This window comes from Coenobita brevimanus, chromosome 58, assembly GCF_032717465.1.
Source record: "Coenobita brevimanus isolate Jiangsu-jjx chromosome 58, ASM3271746v2, whole genome shotgun sequence".
In the NCBI taxonomy this organism is placed as follows: Eukaryota; Metazoa; Arthropoda; class Malacostraca; order Decapoda; family Coenobitidae; genus Coenobita; species Coenobita brevimanus.
The window spans coordinates 33745512-33766508 of NC_137011.1; positions in this window are offsets into that span (position 1 = coordinate 33745512).

Sequence of the window (20997 nt, forward strand, 5' to 3'; positions counted from 1 at the left end):
AAAAAGTAAATGTAAGGAAGGAAAATAGACAGATGAAACAAGTGATTAAGTAAAAAGAGGAAATAAAGGAGAATTAAAAATGTTAGGGACAGAAAGAAGGGTAGATTAAGGAAGTAGAGAAGACTTAAGGAGTAGCAAGGTGAGGGGAGGATGGATTAAAGAGGAAGGAAAAGAGGGAAGAGAGGCAGGAGGCGGAAGAGTGGAGGGAAGATTATGAGGATGGGAATAAATGAGGAAGACGAGGAAATTAGAGGATTTAAGGATTAAGGATTTAAAGTGATGCGGATGCTTGATAGAGACAAAGGGAAACTAAGTTACGGTTGATCGATGAACTGACATACATACATACAGTACATACCGTACATGCATATGTACACAGACGAACATACATACATACATACATGCGTGCATGCATATATACATGCATGCATACATACAGGCACGTATTTGTACGCATTTCCATACATGTATATAATAATGTCAGTATGTACGGTGCGTATTTGCATGTACATGTATACATGTACGGTAAAGGAACAGGTGAAATGATGAGACAACGAAAATACGGTAGATGGGTACAGTGATATATATGCTTGTGTACGTGTATGCATGTATGTATGTTTGTATGAAAGTGTGTTTATTTACGTATCTGTGCATATATGGGCAGACCAGCACACAACAACAGACAGACCAACATACGTCTACGTAGACAGGTGGTTAAACAGGTATGTAGACAGAGCACCAAGTTTGTATGTAGTGTGAACAATAACCAAGGAGAGAATAGCCTAACGAAAGAAAAGAAGAGGTGGAAATGAGACAGAAACAGAAGTGACAGATACAGTTAACTAAGAGAGAGAGAGAGAGAGAGAGAGAGAGAGAGAGAGAGAGAGAGAGATTTAGGGGAGGTGTGACAGAGGCTGTAAAAGGTAGAGAAGGATTTAAAGAAGATAGAGAATGATGAGATCAGTGGGAGAGAGAGAGAGAGAGAGATTTAGGGGAGGTGTGACAGAGGCTGTAAAAGGTATAGGAGGAGGTAAAGGAGGATAGAGAGTGATGAGAGGAAGGGAAAGGCGAGAATGAATTGAGGCAGGAAACCGTAGAATGAGAGTGTGGGCGAGGACGATAGGGAAAAGCTAAAGGCAAGGAGGGGCGAGACGGGATAAGGTATGGAGGGAGGGAAGGAGGGACGAGGAGAGAGGGGAGCGAATGGAGAGAGTGGGAGACAAACCCTCATTAAGGGTGTGTGACATTAATTGAGGCAAGACACTGTTATGGTAATCCACCCTACCCTCCCTTACACACACACACACACACACACACACACACACACACACACACACACACACACACACACACACACACACACACACACACACACACACACACACACACACACACACACACACACACACACACACACACACACACACACACACACACACACACACACACACACACACACACACACACACACACACACACACACACACACACACACACACACACACACACACACACACACACACACACACACACACACACACACACACACACACACACACACACACACACACACACACACACACACACACACACACACACACACACACACACACACACACACACACACACACACACACACACACACACACACACACACACACACACACACACACACACACACACACACACACACACACACACACACACACACACACACACACACACACACACACACACACACACACACACACACACACAGCCTCAAAAGTTGGCGGAGTGGGATTAAATTTGTGTAGTGAATCATGTATGAGGGAGGGAGAGGAGAAGAGGAAGAAGGAAGCGTGGAGGAAAAGAAGGGAGCAGGGGAAAGAAGGAAGGAAAAAAAAAATACGGATGGAGGAAAAGGAAGGAGAGGAAAGGGTGGAAGGTAGAGACAGAGGTTATGAAGAGTAAAGAGAAAGGGGTGGGGGGAGAGAAGAGGGAGAAAATGATATATGATAAAATGAACCGAGGCAGGGAGAGGGAAGAGATGAGGAAAGGCAGTGAGAAGAATAATTACAAAGGAGTACCAAAGATACAAGCCAGTGACCTTTTCTTTTAACTTTACGAGGGTTTTTATCGCGGTAAATTTTACAACTAACATGATTATTAAATGCGTCAAAAACAGGTACAACAAAGCAGGAAGAAAGGGTTTGTAGAAGGGAGCGAGGAAGAATAGAAGCCATGAAGACAGAAACGAATAAATGAATGATGGAAGCAAGAAGGAAAGTGAAGGAGTGAATAACATCAGTGCAAGTAGAAGGGAGAACAGTATGATGGAAGAGACTACAGAGGAGGTTGAATGGGACATGATAGAAGGAAGCAGAAAAGGGGGAAAAAACTAGAAGGAAATTAAAATGAAGGCGTGAGGGAAATGGAAAGGAGAAAGGTATCGAAGTACAGAATTGGAAGAGAGAGAAAAATACAAGATGAGATAGAAAGAATAGAAGGAAGGAAGAAATGAGAATATCAAGCTGAAGGAAAGGGAGAGGATAAAAAAAAAACAGGAAGAGGGATTGGAGGTAGGGAGGAAAGGCGGATATATGAACATGGGAGATATAAATGATAAACAAAAGGGAACAGGAATAGCAGGAATTGGGAAAGAAGTGAAAGGAGAGGAGGTAGGAGAAAGGCATGAATGAGGGTGTGAAGGAAATGAATGCGCGGGAGACAAAGGAAGGAGGTGAACGAGATGAGAAGGGAAGGAAGGGTTGAAGAAGTTGGAGGGAAGGTGTATTTATAAAATTGGAGAATGTATGATATAAGAATCGAGAGAGAGAGAGAGAGAGAGGGGGGGGGAGAGAAATGTTTATGTATCAATGCAAAACCTCGTCCATAGGCACACACTGATAGTGGAAAGGAAAATGGAAGGAGTCACAGAGCAGGAGGCAGTGACTGACTTGGTGTGTGTGGGTAAGTGACTGGGCAGGGAGACTTTGAACACACAAGTAGATACAGGAATGGGGGGAGCCGTTTCCGAGCAGACGACTAGATGCAGTTAAGAAGAGACTAACTTTAGTGAAAGGAGTAATGAAGGGTGAATCCAACCTTCCCAGCCCGAGAGGTCTCACCTAAGCTGAATAACATGGTCAGGAGACAGTATTAGTGTAATATACAAATACTTCACTGAGGGAAGTGGTTATGCAGTGTTATTAAATATTAGGGGAACAGTGGCAGTCCGTATGTAGATACCGGGATAAAGAGGAAGCTGATGAAACTAATATGGGGGATGAAAATAAGAGGATCATGTATAAGTTACAGAGGTTAACCCCTTAAGTCCGAAAACATAATTTATATTCCGTTGTTGCTACTGCCAGACTCATTCTTCAGCAGTTAGAGAAATAGGCTACTTTCGCTGAAGGGACTGATGAAGGAAGCATCAAAACCGCACAGTTCGAAAAGTCAGTCCTAAGCCCAATAAAATCGTTCGGAGACAGCGAGAATACATTGATAATACGGAATAAGACTGAAGGGATTAAGAAGATAAATAATGCACATAAATAAACAGAAGCACGCTACGCATTATTTGGGAGGTGATATGCGGTGCAGGGGAGGAGGTGTGTGGTGTAAGAAAAGGACTGGAAGGAAGGAAACTGATGAATTGAGGAGCTGAGAAAAGCCATGGATGCACAGAAGACAGTGAACAGTTGTGGACAAAAAATGGCGTAATATTTCAACTCTTATACTTGGCACTTTCCTTTGCTGGCTGTTATCCCTAAGCTGAGAGAGGTTTTTTTTATACTAGTCCACCCATAGATAATTCTCTTTGTACGATGCGTTAGGGAGAAAAATGACGGATCTGTCCCACGTGTGAAGTAAGTGTAGTTGAATAGTAGGCAACTTTGGAACATGACTGTACAAGGAGTGGTTGGGGAGCTGATGAAATGGAGAGGAAGAAGAAGTGGGCGAACGTGTGTAGGAGGAGGGTGGCGAGGAGTGGCAAGAATGAGTGGAGAGTGAGTGAGTGATGAGTTTGGGAGAAAGTTTGGTAGTAAGTGGTGGTACTGTTGTGGAAGGGACTCAGGAAGGTCAGAGGTGGAAGTGGGTGGTGTCTGGGTTAACATGTCCACCTGGCAGCTGGATGCTCGAGCTGGTCTGACTCTCGAACATACATCGTTTTTCCATTGGGATTGTTCAAACAGTAGTACATTTGGAGTCCTGGCTGTACGATCTGCCATATTTGGTGGAGGATTATGTGGGTGTAAATCTAAAAAAGAATTAATGTTTGAGAAACGCGTTGGGTAATGAGAGAGCCATGGACGCAAACTTTTTGAGATTAAATCATCATCATCATCATCATCGCCGGTGATATTCGTGTCGTACCCCAACAAAGCCACATTGCCGCTGATTGATGTACCTGAGGTATTACCAGGCTATGTTAATAGTGGTGATGAGTCATAGTGCAATAGACTGCCGGCAACGGATTACATCTCTCCCTCAACATAATGGTAATGGCTGTGGATGTTATAGCTAGTTTGGTTATGTTTAAGCATTTTGGCACTATTATTATTATTATTATTGTTATTTATTATTATTATCATTATTATTATTATTATTATTATTATTAATTATTATTATTATTAATTATTATTATTATTAATTATTATTATTTATTATTATTATTATTTATACTACTACTACTTCTACTTCTGCTACTACTACTACTACTACTACTACTACTGCTACTGCTACTACTACTACTACTACTGCTGTTGTTATTATTACGAATATTAGTTTTGTAGCAGCAGCAGCAGCAGCAGTGGTAGCAGCAGTAGCAGCGGTAGTAATAGCAGCAGCAGCAGCAGCTGCAGTAGTGGTAAGAGTAGCAGTATCATGATCATTAGTTTTTTTTTATTTTGGCTGTGGTTATTGTAGTTAATTTTTATCATTACCCGTACTTCATTTATAAAGTTCTGACTTCAGATATTACTATTTTTATTGAATTTTTATAACTGGCGTTGGAGATTATTTTGTGTACTATCATAATTTCATTTGTATGTATTTCGACATAAATTTTGTGTTCATTCTACATTATATTGCCTGCTGTAGATACTGTAGCTGTCATTTTATTTATTTATTTATTTTTTCAGTTAGGTTGTGGAAGTTATGCTACATTAAATTTTTGTCATACATTTTTTTTTTTTAATTTTCATCATTCTACTTTCACTCAGGCTATGCATATTACATTTTATCGTTTATTATAAATATACATTTGTTACTCATATAAAGGCCTTTTAACATATATTTTCCTTCTTTTCGGTCTACCTCTTTGCTAATCCTGCTCGTGGATTTTTTTTTTTTTAATACCTGTGTTTTAAATATTGGCAATGGATATTATGGTATATAATTTTTTGTACGTATTGATTTTTTCATTCTGCAATATTTATCATTCTAGTTTTGTATATTGCAGTATTTTTTTTACCATCCATCCATCCATCAGCCAATCCTACGTTGCCCCAGGAGGAGCGTAGGACCCCGGGGCTAGGCAGTTGGTCCTGACATTTTTTTTTACCATTATTCATTTTTATCAAACTTGTCTTTAATTGTAATACACCATTACTACCATTCTTAATTATATATATTATTTTAAATGTTAATAATACATTTTGTGTATAATCTATCATTCAGGATGTGCTGTGTATTATATATTTAGTTATTTTTATCATTCTCTAGTTATATCGTTATGACTGGCCATTAAAGTTTATTTGTTATGGTACGTTTTACATAATTCGGCGGGTTTTTTTTTCCTGAGTTTTGTTATAAATTTTCTTTGTGGGTATTGCTATCATCATCAGTATTGTAGTTTCTTTAAACTTTATCTTTCCAGTGGTAATAAAGGATGCCTTTTTTTTTTCTTTAATTGTGGTAACTGTAGGTTTGGGGGAGGCGGTGGCAGAATCGGTAGAGAGTCTACCTGCATTCCTGATGGACCCAGGTTCGAATCCCAGCTGGGGCAGGGAATAGTTTAAGGATTTGAATTTCATAAAACGCTGACTTTTCTGATCTACCAGAGGCCCCCGCTAATACCAGTACACCAATCCTGTATGAGACAGCCCTAGCATGTATTCAATATGGACGGTGGGTGTTAGCGCCGAAGTGGTGACACGTGGAGATGGAGGTGAACTACTGGGCCCCAAGGAGAACTACTGGGACTTGGGGATAGGCCCTGAAGCCTTTGCCCAGAGTCTGACCCGTAAAAAAAAAAAAAAAAAAAAAAAAAAAAAAAAAACGCCTTACCGTTAAAATCATACTGGCTGCCTGTCATACTTTTTTTTTTTTTTCCCAACGTTCAGCATCATCTGTTGTTGTGGCTGTGGGTATTATAATGTGATCACTTTTAGCGTGACACGTACAAGCAGTTATTCATAATAGTAGGTGACATTCATGAGGGCAAAGAAGTATAGCTTAGAAGTGCTGCCGCTGTATTTAGTGTGGGATTAGGTCAGGCTTACAATTCGGTAAAGAATGGCAGCGTTGTGGCCATGGGCAGCATAAGTTGTTTTGACACTTGATCTTCAGTCTTTGAGGTATTTATGACAAAATGATACAACTACAGCAAGTATTCATGCCCACCCTGATATCTGCCATCAGTATAGGTGGCACCGTCACGCACATTTCATGAATAATTCCCAAGCATGGCTGCTGGCAGGTGCTGAGCAATTATATTCTGTCGGTATTATGATGCCGGAGCGCGCTACAGCAGTAAAATTATACGTGTACAGAAATAATAAAAAACCATATTAGTAATCATGGTTAAGTAAAGTGTTGTGTTTTGCTTAATAATGATAATAATAATAATAATAATAATAATATTGATGATGATGATGATGATGGTGAATATGATCACAAAAACATGCAAATATGAACACTTGCGAGGTTCAGTGTCACAAGAGCTCAACACGCATATACGTGTAAGATGAAAGAAGAAATCACACAGGAGGTACCTGAAGCCCCTCAGAACCCACCAGAATACAGCCGTAGAAAATGTTAAGTTGGTGCGGGTGTTACATTTGTTGGATGTTGCCTGCACAGTACCTGTGTTTGTGTGCCACCTACAGTGACAAGGTTTGGCAGGGCCAGGACAGCCAGTATGTGTTTGTTATGTCTGTGGTTAAAGCTGAGGATTTATGGAGGCAGTATTAATGCTGGACTACCTCATTAGCAAGATAAGGCTTTCTTTAATATGTGCATCCACCTCTGTAATATTACCTAACTCTTTGTCTGTCTGTCTGTCTGTCTGTCTGTCTGTCTGTCTCTCTCTCTCTCTCTCTCTCTCTCTCTCTCTCTCTCTCTCTCTCTCTCTCTCTCTCTCTCTCTCATAGAGTTCGTCCAGTGAGAGTGGTGGCACTGAGAGCATAGCTTCGTTACAGTTAACTTTTACTGCTATTGTGCTTCTCTCTCTCTCTCTCTCTCTCTCTCTCTCTCTCTCTCTCTCTCTCTCTCTCTCTCTCTCTCTCTCTCTCTCTCTCTCTAAACCTTAAATACCTGAATAAATCCACTCTAACATACCTGTATGAGCGTCCTATAGTAACTTCATGTCAGTTTGGTACTGTTTGACTGTATGTTCTAGCCTAACTTAACCCAGTCCAACCTTTCCTAATTTAATAACTTAAGCTAAATCTCGCTTGCCCTTAGTGAATTTTACCTGAACTTGACCTTATCTCACTTCGTCCTACTATACCATACCTCACCACACTGTACCACATCACACCACAGCCTACCCCGCCTCGCCTCACTGCACATCACACACCTGTCCACCTCACCTCACTGTACATTACATCACACCACAGCTTAGCTCTCCTCACTGCGCATCACATCACACCCCACCTCTTCACCTCGCCTCACCACACCACGTATTGCATCATACCACGCCTCGTCTCACCTCACCTCACCTCATCCCACGCAGTCATAGAGCTTTGTATATGCGACTGTATATGCGATGAGCACAAAGTGTGTTAAGTATTTAGCGGTCATCCAAGCCCCGGTGATGTATGCTAATGTACCGCGTGATAAGTAGGCAAAATTGATACATATATGACTCCAACTTTCATAATCCTTGTGCCAGAGTACTTTTTAGGCTTTTTTTTTTTTTGCATGTTAATCAAAACTCTGCTCATTAAGTTAAAAAAATGTTTAGGTGATAGGTCGTAAGATTAATGTTATGCAGTTTGATGATATGGATTGAGGTGGATATGATTATTTTTACATTTTTAGTTTTTTCTATTTCTTCTGGGCAGGTAAGGGAGGTGTAAAGTCTTGTTGCATGAGTATTGATTATTTAGTTTGAGAAGGCTGTGATTTTTAGCCGTTTTATAATTATAGTAGATGCTTTTGTTATTTTTATTGCCATGTTTTGTTACTGTTTAATGATTTTGTCCCATTTTTCGGTAGAAATAAGAAAGTTATTAGTACTGATGTTATTAATTGTGGTAGATGTGAATTTTGTAAATTTTCTTTGCTTTTATTGCACAAATTTTTTAAAGTTTTCTGTTATCTTCTCCACAGGAAAGGGGAAGCTAATTAGTGGAGGCAGGTGTGGTGTCCAAATCTTTACAGGACAGGTGAGTGTGACTGCGTCGTGAGTTTTGTTGTAGCCTGAGTGAATCTGCTCATGTTGGGTCTCTCTCTCTCTCTCTCTCTCTCTCTCTCTCTCTCTCTCTCTCTCTCTCTCTCTCTCTCTCTCTCTCTCTCTCTCTCTCTCTCTCTCTCTCTCTCTCTCTCTCTCTCGTTATAAACCGGTAGTAAAAGTTGCGGTAGCGACGGCATCGGCGTCCTAATACCTAAATGGTAATGGATGTAGTGATACTACTACTACTACTACTACTAATAATAATAATAATGATAATGTAATAATAATAATAATTATCCATCCATCCATCATTTAATCCAGTGTTGCTCCATGAGGAACGTAGGAGCCTGGGGCTAGGCAAGTTGATCCTGACATGTAAGATGAGTAACCAGCCTCACTCATCCTTGAGTGGCATTACATGAGCAATAAACCCCAACCATCTCTTGAATATAAACCTGCACAGCGTAAATCCGATTGGAGCGCCTTAATTGCCCGCTAAACCACCAGGCGCCATAATTTGGTTATATGGTTACCACCCAACGTATTCAGTGGTTTCCTGGTGTACAGGAAACCATTTGGCTTATCACTTAGTGCAGAGTCACCCATAGGCAGAAGGAAGAGGAAAGATTGTAGGTAAGAGTGACAGAAAAAGAAGCATGGAAAGAAGGAAGGAAGAGAGGAAAGGGCAGGCACCCGAGAGCAGCAGAATAATAATAATAATAATAATAATAATAATAACAAAATTAGTGTGTGTGTGTGTGTGTGTGTGTGTGTGTGTGTGTGTGTGTGTGTGTGTGTGTGTGTGGTTAGGTCACTGTTTGTTGTTTGTCGTGGCATTTGGAGGCCGAGGGTAGGGGTAGATAATCGCCTTGTTTACATAAGGCGATAACACATTCACTTTTGATTTTCAATGAGTCGCTAGCCATTAAACGTGTGTATGCAATGTATAGTACACACACACACACACACACACACACACACACACACACACACACACACACACACACACACACACACACACACGTCAGACAGTGGTTGTGTGTGTAGTGGTAATCACACACGTGTATCAACGGGTGTACTGATACGTACTGGCGATTTGTTCACTGGCCACAATACCGTCTTTACCACCATGACGTCTTTTGCGTATTATACTGGATTGCTTAATTCTTTCACTTCCATGACTTGCATTTTTTCTTTTTTTTCCAATTTCAATCAACTTGGGAGTGGCTTTTCTAACTAGCGGGGTTAGATACAGCCGCTATTAATCCGTTCACAACTGGAGATCTCTTGTAAGCTCAACGATACTGGATGGTGATGGCTTAATTAAGATTATAACAAAGTTAAACAGTGAAGGAATACTGATTCAATTCGATGACGTTTATTTTATTCGTATTGCCACATTCCAATTTGATTTTCACCTTTGCTGAAGGTATATATTCAGAAGTTGAAACAGCCACTTTAAATACTGTAGTGAGTGATGTAATAGATACAGGTAGTCAGAAAAATGACGTGCAGTAGTAATTTACATGTTCTGGTTCTTCTTCTGCGGCTCCCTCCTCTCTTCTCTTCGCTCCTCCTCCTCCTCCTCCTCCTCCTCCTCCTCCTCCTTCTCCTCCTCCTAATCATTTTATTATTGTCAATATTATTTTACGTTCGAGAATACGAGGCGGGGGGGGGGAGTGGTAGTCCCCTCTTGCTCACGAAAAATTGTTTTTCAGGGGGAAAACTCTGATTTTTCAGGGCGGATGCTTCTGATGGTGTACTTGTACCTTTGAGAGGAAGGTTAGTTTAAGCTGCTGGAATCGTCGCATTATTAAGAAGGTATTCTCCCTAGTGTGTGTCAGTAAACTGATTTGTTTTGGGTTTGATCTGATACCTATTCATTACTCACCAGCAGTTTTTATGTGAATACAAATATTAACAAAGGATTTAGACACACACATTACTTACACGTCAATTACTTTTATATATACTCATCTCTTTCTCCCTCTATCTCTATCTCTCTCTACCCACTCTGCCCCCCCTTCCCCCTAGCATCAGTGAGTCAGCGGTGTCGGCGCCAGGGGGCCACGGCGCCAGACTCTCCATTCCTCTTGTGACGTCACCCCCACCCCCACCACCCCTGTCTTCCTCCACTACCAGCACCTTGCCATATCTTCCCTTCCCCTACCTTAGACCTTACCTTTTTTTTTTTTTTTTTTTTTTTTACGCCAGGTATCCCCGAAGGGCTAAGGCGTTGCCCCTGGGTTGAGGACTTTTGGACTGGAGCGTGTAGCATTTTATGACCGGATGCTCTTCCTGATGTCTACCAATGACCCTTGGGTAGATTCGATCCTCTGACCCTTCGGTCAGTGCGGAGAGCCACGGCTGCTACTACTTTCCCTTCCTTATCTGACCTTTATTTAATCTTGCCTCGTCTAACCTCACTTCACTCTGCTTCCTGTTACTTTTCCATTTTTCGCCCCATTGGCCTCACCTCACCTTGCTTTCCCTCAAGCCGACCGCACAAGTACACACCTTACCTTACCTTACCTTAGTTAATCTTGCTTTACTTAACCTTGCCTCACTTAAATTTGCCTCAGTTGACCCCACTTCTATCTATCTATTGCCAGACGCCTTAATCCCGTAAGGGATGGCCACAAACAAATCGCCTCCATGTTGCCCTGTCCCTTGCTATTTCACTGCCCTGCTCCCAGCTCAGTCTGCCTCTCCATGTGACTCCATATGCTCCTCTCAAGTAACTCATTTCCACTGCTCTCAATCTTCACTTGTGTCCCTCCAACAAGGTCCAAGCTTCACACCCACACGTTAAGATTTGGTATCACAACACTGCCATGCAGTAAGTTTTTCACTTCCATGCTCACTTCCCTATTTCTTATCACTGCTTTCACAGGATCAGCAACCTTTCTTCCTTGTTGTCCCCTTTCTAGCACTTCACCCTCTAAACTTCCATCCTTACTCATCACGGTACCCAAGTACTTACACGCAATCACATTTTCCATTTCCTCCTTATCCAACCTCACTGTACATTCAGTGACTTTATTTCCCTCGAAGACCATAACTTTACTCTTCCCTAAATTCACCTTTAGATTCCGTTTCTTACACACTCTCCCAAACTCATTCACCAAGCCTTGCAGCTCCCCTTCGTCTTCACTTAACAACACAGTATCATCTGCTAATAACAGTACAGGGAGTTTCCAAACACTGCCCTCTCTCATTAGGGTCGCTTCAACATCCAATGCGGTACCTTGTATCTCCTTTATAACCCCATCCATATACAGATTGAACAACCATGGAGACACGACACATCCCTGTTTCAATCCAACATTCAAATAGAAAAATTCACTCAGTTCACTGTCCACACGCACTGCAGCCTTAGCATCCTCTTACATACTCTTCACGGCCTTCAGCGACTCCCCATCTACTCCATATATTCTTAATCCTTTCCACAATCCTTGTGTATCCACCCTGTCATATGCTTTCTCCAAATCCATGAAGGCCGCATACAACTTCTTTCCTTTCTTTAGAAACTTTTCCGCTAAAGACCAAAGAATGAATATCTGATCTACACAACCTCTTCTCTTCCTAAAACCTCCCTGTTCTTCTCTAATTCCTCTTTTTTTTCCCCAACTGTGTCAGTAAGTATCGTCCCATATACTTTTCCTATTACATTAAGAAGACAAATGCCCTTATGATTACCACACACTTCTTTTTCCCCTTTTCCCATCCTCCGGGACTTTACCTTCCTCCCAGACTAATCTGCACATCTTCCACATCCATTCTACTACTATCTCTCCCCCATGCATCAGCATTTCACCACACTCGCCATCAAATCCCGGAGCTTTCCCTATTTTGACTTTCTTCATTGCTTCTACAACTTCCGTCCTATTGATTTCGTCCTCTCTTCTCACAATCCTCCATCTCCCAGCCATTCTCCAGCCACTTCGCATTACTTTCATTCTGTATGTTCAATAATTCCTTAAAGTGCTTTCTCCATCTGCTCACTTTTTCTTCCTTCTCCACTAGTAATCTACCATTTTTATCTTTCACTCCCCGACCAACTTCTTTAATACCCTATCTAACTCTTCTTACCTCATTCCAGAACATTTTATTACATTCCCTCCACTTTACACTCAAATTCCTTCCAAATTCCTCATCCACTCTCTTCTTACTCTCTCTGCTAATCTTTTCACCTCTCTCTTCCTCTCTGCATATAACTCTCTTCCGTCTCTCAACTTCCTCCACACCCCTGTTTCCCATCCACTCACGAAATGCATTCTTCTTTTGTGCCACAGCCTGTCTCGCCTCTTCATTCCACCATGCTGTTGCTTGCACTCCTTTTCAATTTATTTTCACCTCACACACCACCTCACTTTCTGTTCCTTGCACTCCCTTTCTTTTTCTTTTCACCCCACACACCACCTCACATGCAGCACAGAAATATTTTGTGAATATCTTGCACACACCTTCCACGTCCCTCATCTGCTCCAAATCATATTTACCCAATCGCTCCTCCACTTCTCTCTTATATTCTGCCTTGACCTCACTTGCTAATACTTAATCGTACTTAACCTTGCCTCAGCTGGCCTTACTTACTTAATCTTACTTAACCGTGCCTCTGTTGACCTTACTTAATCGTACTTAACCTTGCCTCTGTTGACCTCACTTACTTAATCGTACTTAACCTTACCTCTGTTGACCATACTTACTGAATCGTACTTAACCTTGCCTTTGTTGACCTTAATTACTTAATCGTACTTAACCTTACCTCTGTTGACCATACTTACTTAATCGTACTTAACCTTGCCTCAGTTGACTTTACTCACTTAATCGCACTTAACCTTGCGTCTTTTGACCTTACTTAATCGTACTTAACCTTGCCTTTGTTGACCTTACTTAATCATACTTAACCGTGCCTCTGACCTTACTTACTTCATCATCATCATCATCATCCGGACCTCCTTGCCCACCCTAGGGCAGGGTGAGGAGTAGCTATGTCTAGACAGCCCAAATTTGCCCTTCATTCATCATTCAAGCCCCTGGAATCCTGGCTTAATCGGATGCGCCAAAAATATTCACCTCGTTCAGTAGCTTCACATAACTTTATCCGATTGAGTCAATCAAGACGCTGCCGCGTTAAAAAGGGGTGCCAAATCCCTGATCATGCACTTCTCACAACACTCATCCAGCCAGCTCGATCTCTTGTCAGTTTCCTAGCCTAACCGACTTCCAAACCTCTCTTCCTCACACACTCATCCACTATATCTCTCCACCTTTTCCTTGGCCTGCCTTGCCTCCTTCCTCCTTCAAATTCGCTCAGATATACCTTTTTCACTATTCTGTTGTTATGCATTCTCTCCACTTGATCATACCATCTCAGTACACTCTTCGATTCTGGTGTCCACAGACTTCCTCACTCCACATCTTTCACGAATCACATTATTTCGTATCCTATCCACCCTCTTTACTCCACATGCATTCCTCAACTGTCCCATATCCACTCTTCTCACTCTTGACTTTTCATTTTCATGTCACATCATAGTCATACATCCATAAGTTAAAGTTGGCACTAACACTCCTTCATATAAGCCTCTTGCAGCTGCAACACTCAAGCCTCTTTTTCTTATCAAGGCCTGCATTGCACCAGCTACTTTCCTTCCTTGTGTCACTCTACTTTCCACTTAGTTTGCACATTTTCCTCTCTTTCTATCACTGTACCCAGGTATTTGAACTCTCTCACCAGTTCTAGTCTCTCTCCATTCACGGTAACATCGCACTGGGAGTCACCTTACTTAATCTTACTTAACCTTGCCTCTGTTGACCTTGCTTAATCTTACTTAACCTTACCTCTGTTGACCTTACTTAATCGTACTTAACCTTACCTCTGTTGACCTTACTTACTTAGTCGTACTTAACCTTGCCTCTGTTGACCTTACTTAATCTTACTTAACCTTGCCTCTGTTGACCTTACTTAATCGTACTTAACCTTGCCTCTGCTGACCTTACTTAATCGTACTTAACCATGCCTTTGTTGAACTTACATTCTTAATCGTACTTAACCTTGCCTTTGTTGACCTTACTTACTTAGGCTAATCGTACTTAACCATGCCTCAGTTGACTTTACTTAATCTTACTTGTTGCCTTAAGTTGACCTTACTTAAACGTACTTAACCTTGCTTCTGTTGACCTCACTTAATGGTAGTTATCTCTCTTACTTCATCATACTTAACATTGCCTCAATTCACTTCTCTTACTTAATCGTCCTTAACCTTGCCTTAGTTCACTTCACATGCTTAATCTTATTTAACCTTGCCTCAGGTAACCTCGCTTTACTTTATCTCACATTATCTCACTTATTTTACTCCTTCACCCACGCCACTTCTGACGTCATCCACTACCGTCTCCTACTCGCCCACCACCGTACCTTACCGTGTCTTTTCTTGCCATGCCTTGCCTTTCTTTACTTTACATACTCGTGTCTCACCTAATTTTACTTCCCTTGCCGTGGTTCACATATAACTTGCAGACTGCATTACTTCTATGAAAACCTGTTTGGTACATTTATTTTGCCATCATGAATGAAATTGAACATTCATTCCTAGTATGAGAAAACTGATATATTTCACTGCAAATGTCCTGATACTATAGTAAAAAAAAAAAAAATAGTGCCTTTATATCAGGTAGCATCAACCCTTTCAGCCCCAGTACTTTAAATCATAATTCAGTTACTCCTAAATGATTTTAGTCACATTACAGTATACATTGGAACTGGAGGGGTTAGGTACAGCCTTCATTTACCCTTTTTCACCTATGGCTCTCCTTAACTGGAAAAGTATGGTTTGGTAGTAGCACCAGTAAAATACAAAGATACGTTATGATACAGATGCGCTTAACTGTGCGGATATTGTCACCCGTATACAGTGATTACGGTACCTACGGCGCCGGAGAGGGACGCCTTCCCGAGATGGCACCGATGCACCCGGACGGAAGAACTGCCCGAATTCCTAAGCGTCCCTCAAGTCCCTTCCCCCCCCCCCTTCCCGAAAAGAGAATAGTAAGCTGCAGTGTTGTTTTCCTGCGGTCCACTGGATTCACGTCCAAGTGGGCCTGGGGGTACAAATAATAGTCTACCTGCTTTACTACGGCCAGTAACATCTGCCTTGTTGGTGAATATTTAATTAATCATGTATGGATAATAACCTTTTTATTTATTGGACAGAAATTGCAGAGCGAAAGTTAAACCTTGCAAAATACAGGCTGTTTATACCTGATATTCACTGCCACTGAATACATACCGTATTACCCTGAAAATTGTTTTCCCAACACAGTACTTCCTCATTCCCAGTTTCTGCGTCTTGCAAATCTCATAATTAGGTAGGAAAGTTGATGATGATGATGATGATGATGATGACGATGGACAATAATCGTAAGGGAACTCCTAATCAGAGAGCTGCTTTATCTGGGTCGTGTAAAGCAACAAATAATGTCTGCTGAGCCTGGACAACTGAAGTCAGAAGGCTATAGCGATGCTTCACTTGATGTATTCAGTTGATTAGTCGATAGGCTCAGATTTAATGCTGATCCGGCCTTTAATTACGATACTGGCCAGTATTTACAAAGGCTTTACTGACGCGTTAATGACAGTGAAGTAATATTTTTGTTTTGTTTTGTGTAGCGTTTCCTCCACCCAACAAATTCCACTTGCAGTACCCTACAGTTTCCACTTACTATAACCTTACCCATCGTACTACCTCTATAGGTCGGCTGACTCAGTGTCGTATATCTACAGAATCCTTTGATAACTAGTTCCGTTTCTTGTCTCTTATTTCGGCTAACATCTAACTATCTTATTATGTTCAAGTGAACCGTAAGCTCTCAAAAATGGTAAAAACCATCTCGGTCAAAGTTTGGCCCCCCCCCAAAAAAAAAAAAAAAAAAAATCGAACTTTATTTCAGTTTTATGACGGGCAGTAATATTTATCTCAAAGAAATCCGGCAGGCAAATACTTAAGCCGTGAGCACACGGGGACATATTCGAGCAGTAGCAATCGGAAAGGCACCAGCAAGAGCAGTGATATTCTTTCAGAGGTAGTCACATGAGCCCTTCTAGCATAACGAGGAAAAAAACAAGCGAGTGTCATCATGCGAGTCTGACGAATGATCGTAATTTCCTATTAAATTTTACAGATACACTCCTCAGTACAGTGATGATAAACGCCAACGAGGATGCTGCTTCACTGGCTGTGTTGATGCTTATAATAGTCCTCAGAAGCGGATAACTTTGTGAACTCTATGGCAGCTTGCTAAACGGAGAGTGATACCATTTATTATCAGCTGATCAGAGCTAAATTTGCAGGACCCAGAAACCATGAGGTAGTGGATATAACTCAGCAAAACCCCCAATATTCACCTGTTTAGTGTTGTTTTTCATATTACTAACAAGCAGGATACCAACGTGAGGAAATCAATGACCCTCAGTGAGCGGCGGGCTTGGTTGCAAACATAAAAATAAACAGGTGAAATCAACATCCACTGTGTACTACTCCGGCGTATTTAAAATTATTTCAGTATTTTGAAATATTATTATGTTATGATTAAGCACAAAAATGAACAATACAATTTGTGTAATTAAAATATCAGCATTGATTTTACCCCGATTATTGAGTCTTTCGGCTGGAGACGGATACACTCGTCTGCAAATGTTCCTGAAGTAATAGACCAATAATATTTCGAATGTCCTTATATCGAGGAAAACAGCAGTTCAGGAAGCAAGAACTGCTCGAAAACGTCCCTTGCGACCACAGGTTTAATAAGAGCGGCTCGTAAAGTTGTCCAAGCAAAATGCCCACAGCCACTACCCTCGGTGACGTCCACATGTCAGTACCTAACCATTTAACTCAGATGACGTGTGCTTGTAGGTCATTGTTGCTGCTACTAGACGACTTCTTCCAGCTAACGGCAGAACCCAACTAATGAATGATTTAACAGAAGCTGTATTTAACCCCTGAGTTCGAAAAACCTCACCGAAGCTGAACAAAATGAAAGTAACAGTGAAATGCATCATGGGAGTGAAGTAGTTATGGAAAATCTGCCGCACAATGAATCCCTCACCATCTGTCCCTTTCATTGCTACTTGTACTGTACACTTAGACATTTTATTCGGGCCAACGTCACACGATTTTGTCCAACTGAGATAAAATGCAGTGGTGAGTGAGTTAAAAGGTACCTCGACTAACACCTTTGTCACGATAGCAGGCACTAAGGTGTACTTCACGCAGGCAATCACCAGACGATTTTGTTCAGCTGAGAGGAATCCTGTCAGCCAAATGGTTATGTACTCCTTCCCCACCCACCTACACCCCACCATCCCTACCACCCTACCAGTCCTTCCTCATCCACCTACATCTCCACCATTTTAATACCTCCTCCCTACCCACCTCCGCCCCCACCACAACCATACACACCACCCTCACCCCACCCACCACCCAAGAAATCCTTCTACCTACACCTTCATCACACCCAACCCCCTACCAGTCCTCCCTACACCCATCTCCACCGCACCACTTAATATTTCTTTCTCACCTCCCACCTCATCCACAACCATACCCACCCTTCCCCAACCCCTCCCCCACAACTTACATACTCCTTTCCCACCCACCTCCACCCCCACCACTTAAATGCTTCATCCCCTCCACCCTATCAATCCTTCCCCATCCACACCACCGCCGCCACCACCGGCACCCAGGGTGGGGGCTGTACTTATCCTCGTGACACCAACACACACGCCCTAAATCATCCACTGAAGCGTCACCCTTCTCATTGCTTCATATAGTTGGGTCATGCTGGGGATAGTGAAGAGTATTCTGAATATGTGTGTGTGTTTGTGTGTGTGTGTGTGTGTGTGTGAGAGAGAGAGAGAGAGAGAGAGAGAGAGACAGAGACAGAAAGACAGACAGACAGACAGACACAGACAGACAGACAGACAGACAGGGGGGGTGGCACCGTAGTGAAAAATGGAAAATTATAACAAAAGCAAGACTGCAGAGTGAAACGGTGTTAATCTTTCCAAATTTCGCTGTTAGTTTTGGAGAACCACGCCAAGAGGGAGCGTTGCTAGTCTTTTTTTTTTTTTTTTCTCGACTGTTGTTGGAGGGGTATTTTGTGTGGCTTACCTGCCAGGTTGATTAATTTTTAGCCTCTTTCTGTGTGAAGTAGTTTTTGACCATTTCATGTTTTATTCCCCCCCTCTCTCTCTCTCTCTCTGTCTTTCTCTCACACACACACACACACACACACACACACACACACACACACACACACACACACACACACACACACACACACACACACACACACACACACACACACACACACACACACACACACACACACACACACACACACACACACACACACACACACACACACACACACACACACACACACACACTCCTCAAAGTGTTGTCAACATCGGGGTTTATTTCTGTTTCCAACGCAGTGGTTTGATTGTCATTGCCACCAGTAATCTTACACATTCCCAGGTGGATTAGAGTCGGACTTAATATTCACTGATGAAACTTTTGTGACAGTGTCTGAGCAGAGCAAGATACCCCTTCCACCCTCATCCCCCACGTGTTCACCACACTATAGCCTGCTGCACCCTTCCCTCCCCCCCACCACCACCTCCCCTTGTCAACCTCCATGAAACCACACTTCTACCACGTACTTGCTCCCTATCACTTACTCCTTCTCCTTGCCTTCTTCCCTCTCACACGCTTACCTCACATCAACGTCCATCAGACCGGCTTACTCTCTACTTACCATCATCACCCTTCATCCCCATTCCTCTAGCTACCGTACCTCACATCAACCCCCATCAAACCACTTCCAACAATACCCTGTTCCCATTCCAATCCCCCCCCCCCAATCCCAGCCATTCTCCCTGCATTACGCCGCCCTGTGTTGTTTGAGGATTTAATCTGTGTGCAATATATGTTGTGTTCAGCAGAAAAAAAAAATCTGTGGCTTCTTCGGCTACTGTAACCCCATTGCTGAGAAGTATTTCAAACTAAAAAAATCGTCTGTTGGTAGCAAGAACATATTATGATGTGGATTCCCTGCAGTCCCTTTAGTACCGGTACCTTTCTTAGGCTGAAAAAATATCTTTTGACAATAGGAAAAACAAAATAAGACTTTATCGTACTGACACTGCATAGAGGACATAGCGAGTACAGGACTGAAATAGTTCACACTCCTGTCCACACCAAAACTAACACACCTGAGTTTATCCCATGTACTAACCTTTTTGGAGGGAAGTACAGAAACTAGGCCAGAGTTTGGGGTCGAAGAGGAAGGGTAAATATATGTTTTGGTATATTAACATCTGTGGCCGAATTTGTTGCGGGCGGAGCGAATGAGCACGCAGCCGTGACCAGTGTTTTCATGCGGCTTAGACTGCACGTACAGTATGTTTGATTGCTTGCCCTGTACCCCCCCCCCTCTCTCTCTCTCTCTCATGGGTGCAAAATGTGAGAGACGGTACAAAGCAGCGAGGAAGGCGGAGTCAGGTAAGACTCCAGAAAGGCAGAGAGGCAGGGGCAGAGCGGGCACACACACACACACACACACACACACACACACACACACACACACACACACACACACACACACACACACACACACACACACACACACACACACACACACACACACACACACACACACACACACACACACACACACACACACACACACACACACACACACACACACACACACACACACACACACACACACACACACACACACACACACACACACACACACACACACACACACACACACACACACACACAGAAACTGATTCCTTCCTTCTACTTTATCGTTTCGTCGTTGGTGCCTGGTACTTCTGTCTGGTTGTTGATAAGGTAATGTTAAGGAACTCCTACACTGACATAAATCACGTGACTCTGGCTCTCAGTTAAGTGCTGCCTTTCTGATCACTATTAAAAGAGTTTCGTTGGGAATGGAGTGTCAGTGCTGCCTATCTTGTTACCACCAGAAGAGACTTGCTTGTAATGGATATCTTTACTTTGAGTTTAAAAGTGTGTGTGTGTGTGTGTGTGTGTGTGTGTGTGTGTGTGTGTGTGTGTGTGTGTGTGTGTGTGTGTGTGTGTGTGTGTGTGTGTGCGTGCGTGCGCGCGCGCACTTGTACGTGCTTGTGCGTGTCAGTTATGCTGATTGGCACTCCCTGTCTGTAACTTTAAACGGCTCATTGTACCTTACGGCATCTACTAAAGTTAATGATGAAGATCTTCGAAAGTTACGTGATGGGAATGTATCCTTCGTAAGACGCCTATGATGATACTGTTGCAGGAGTGGTATAGGAT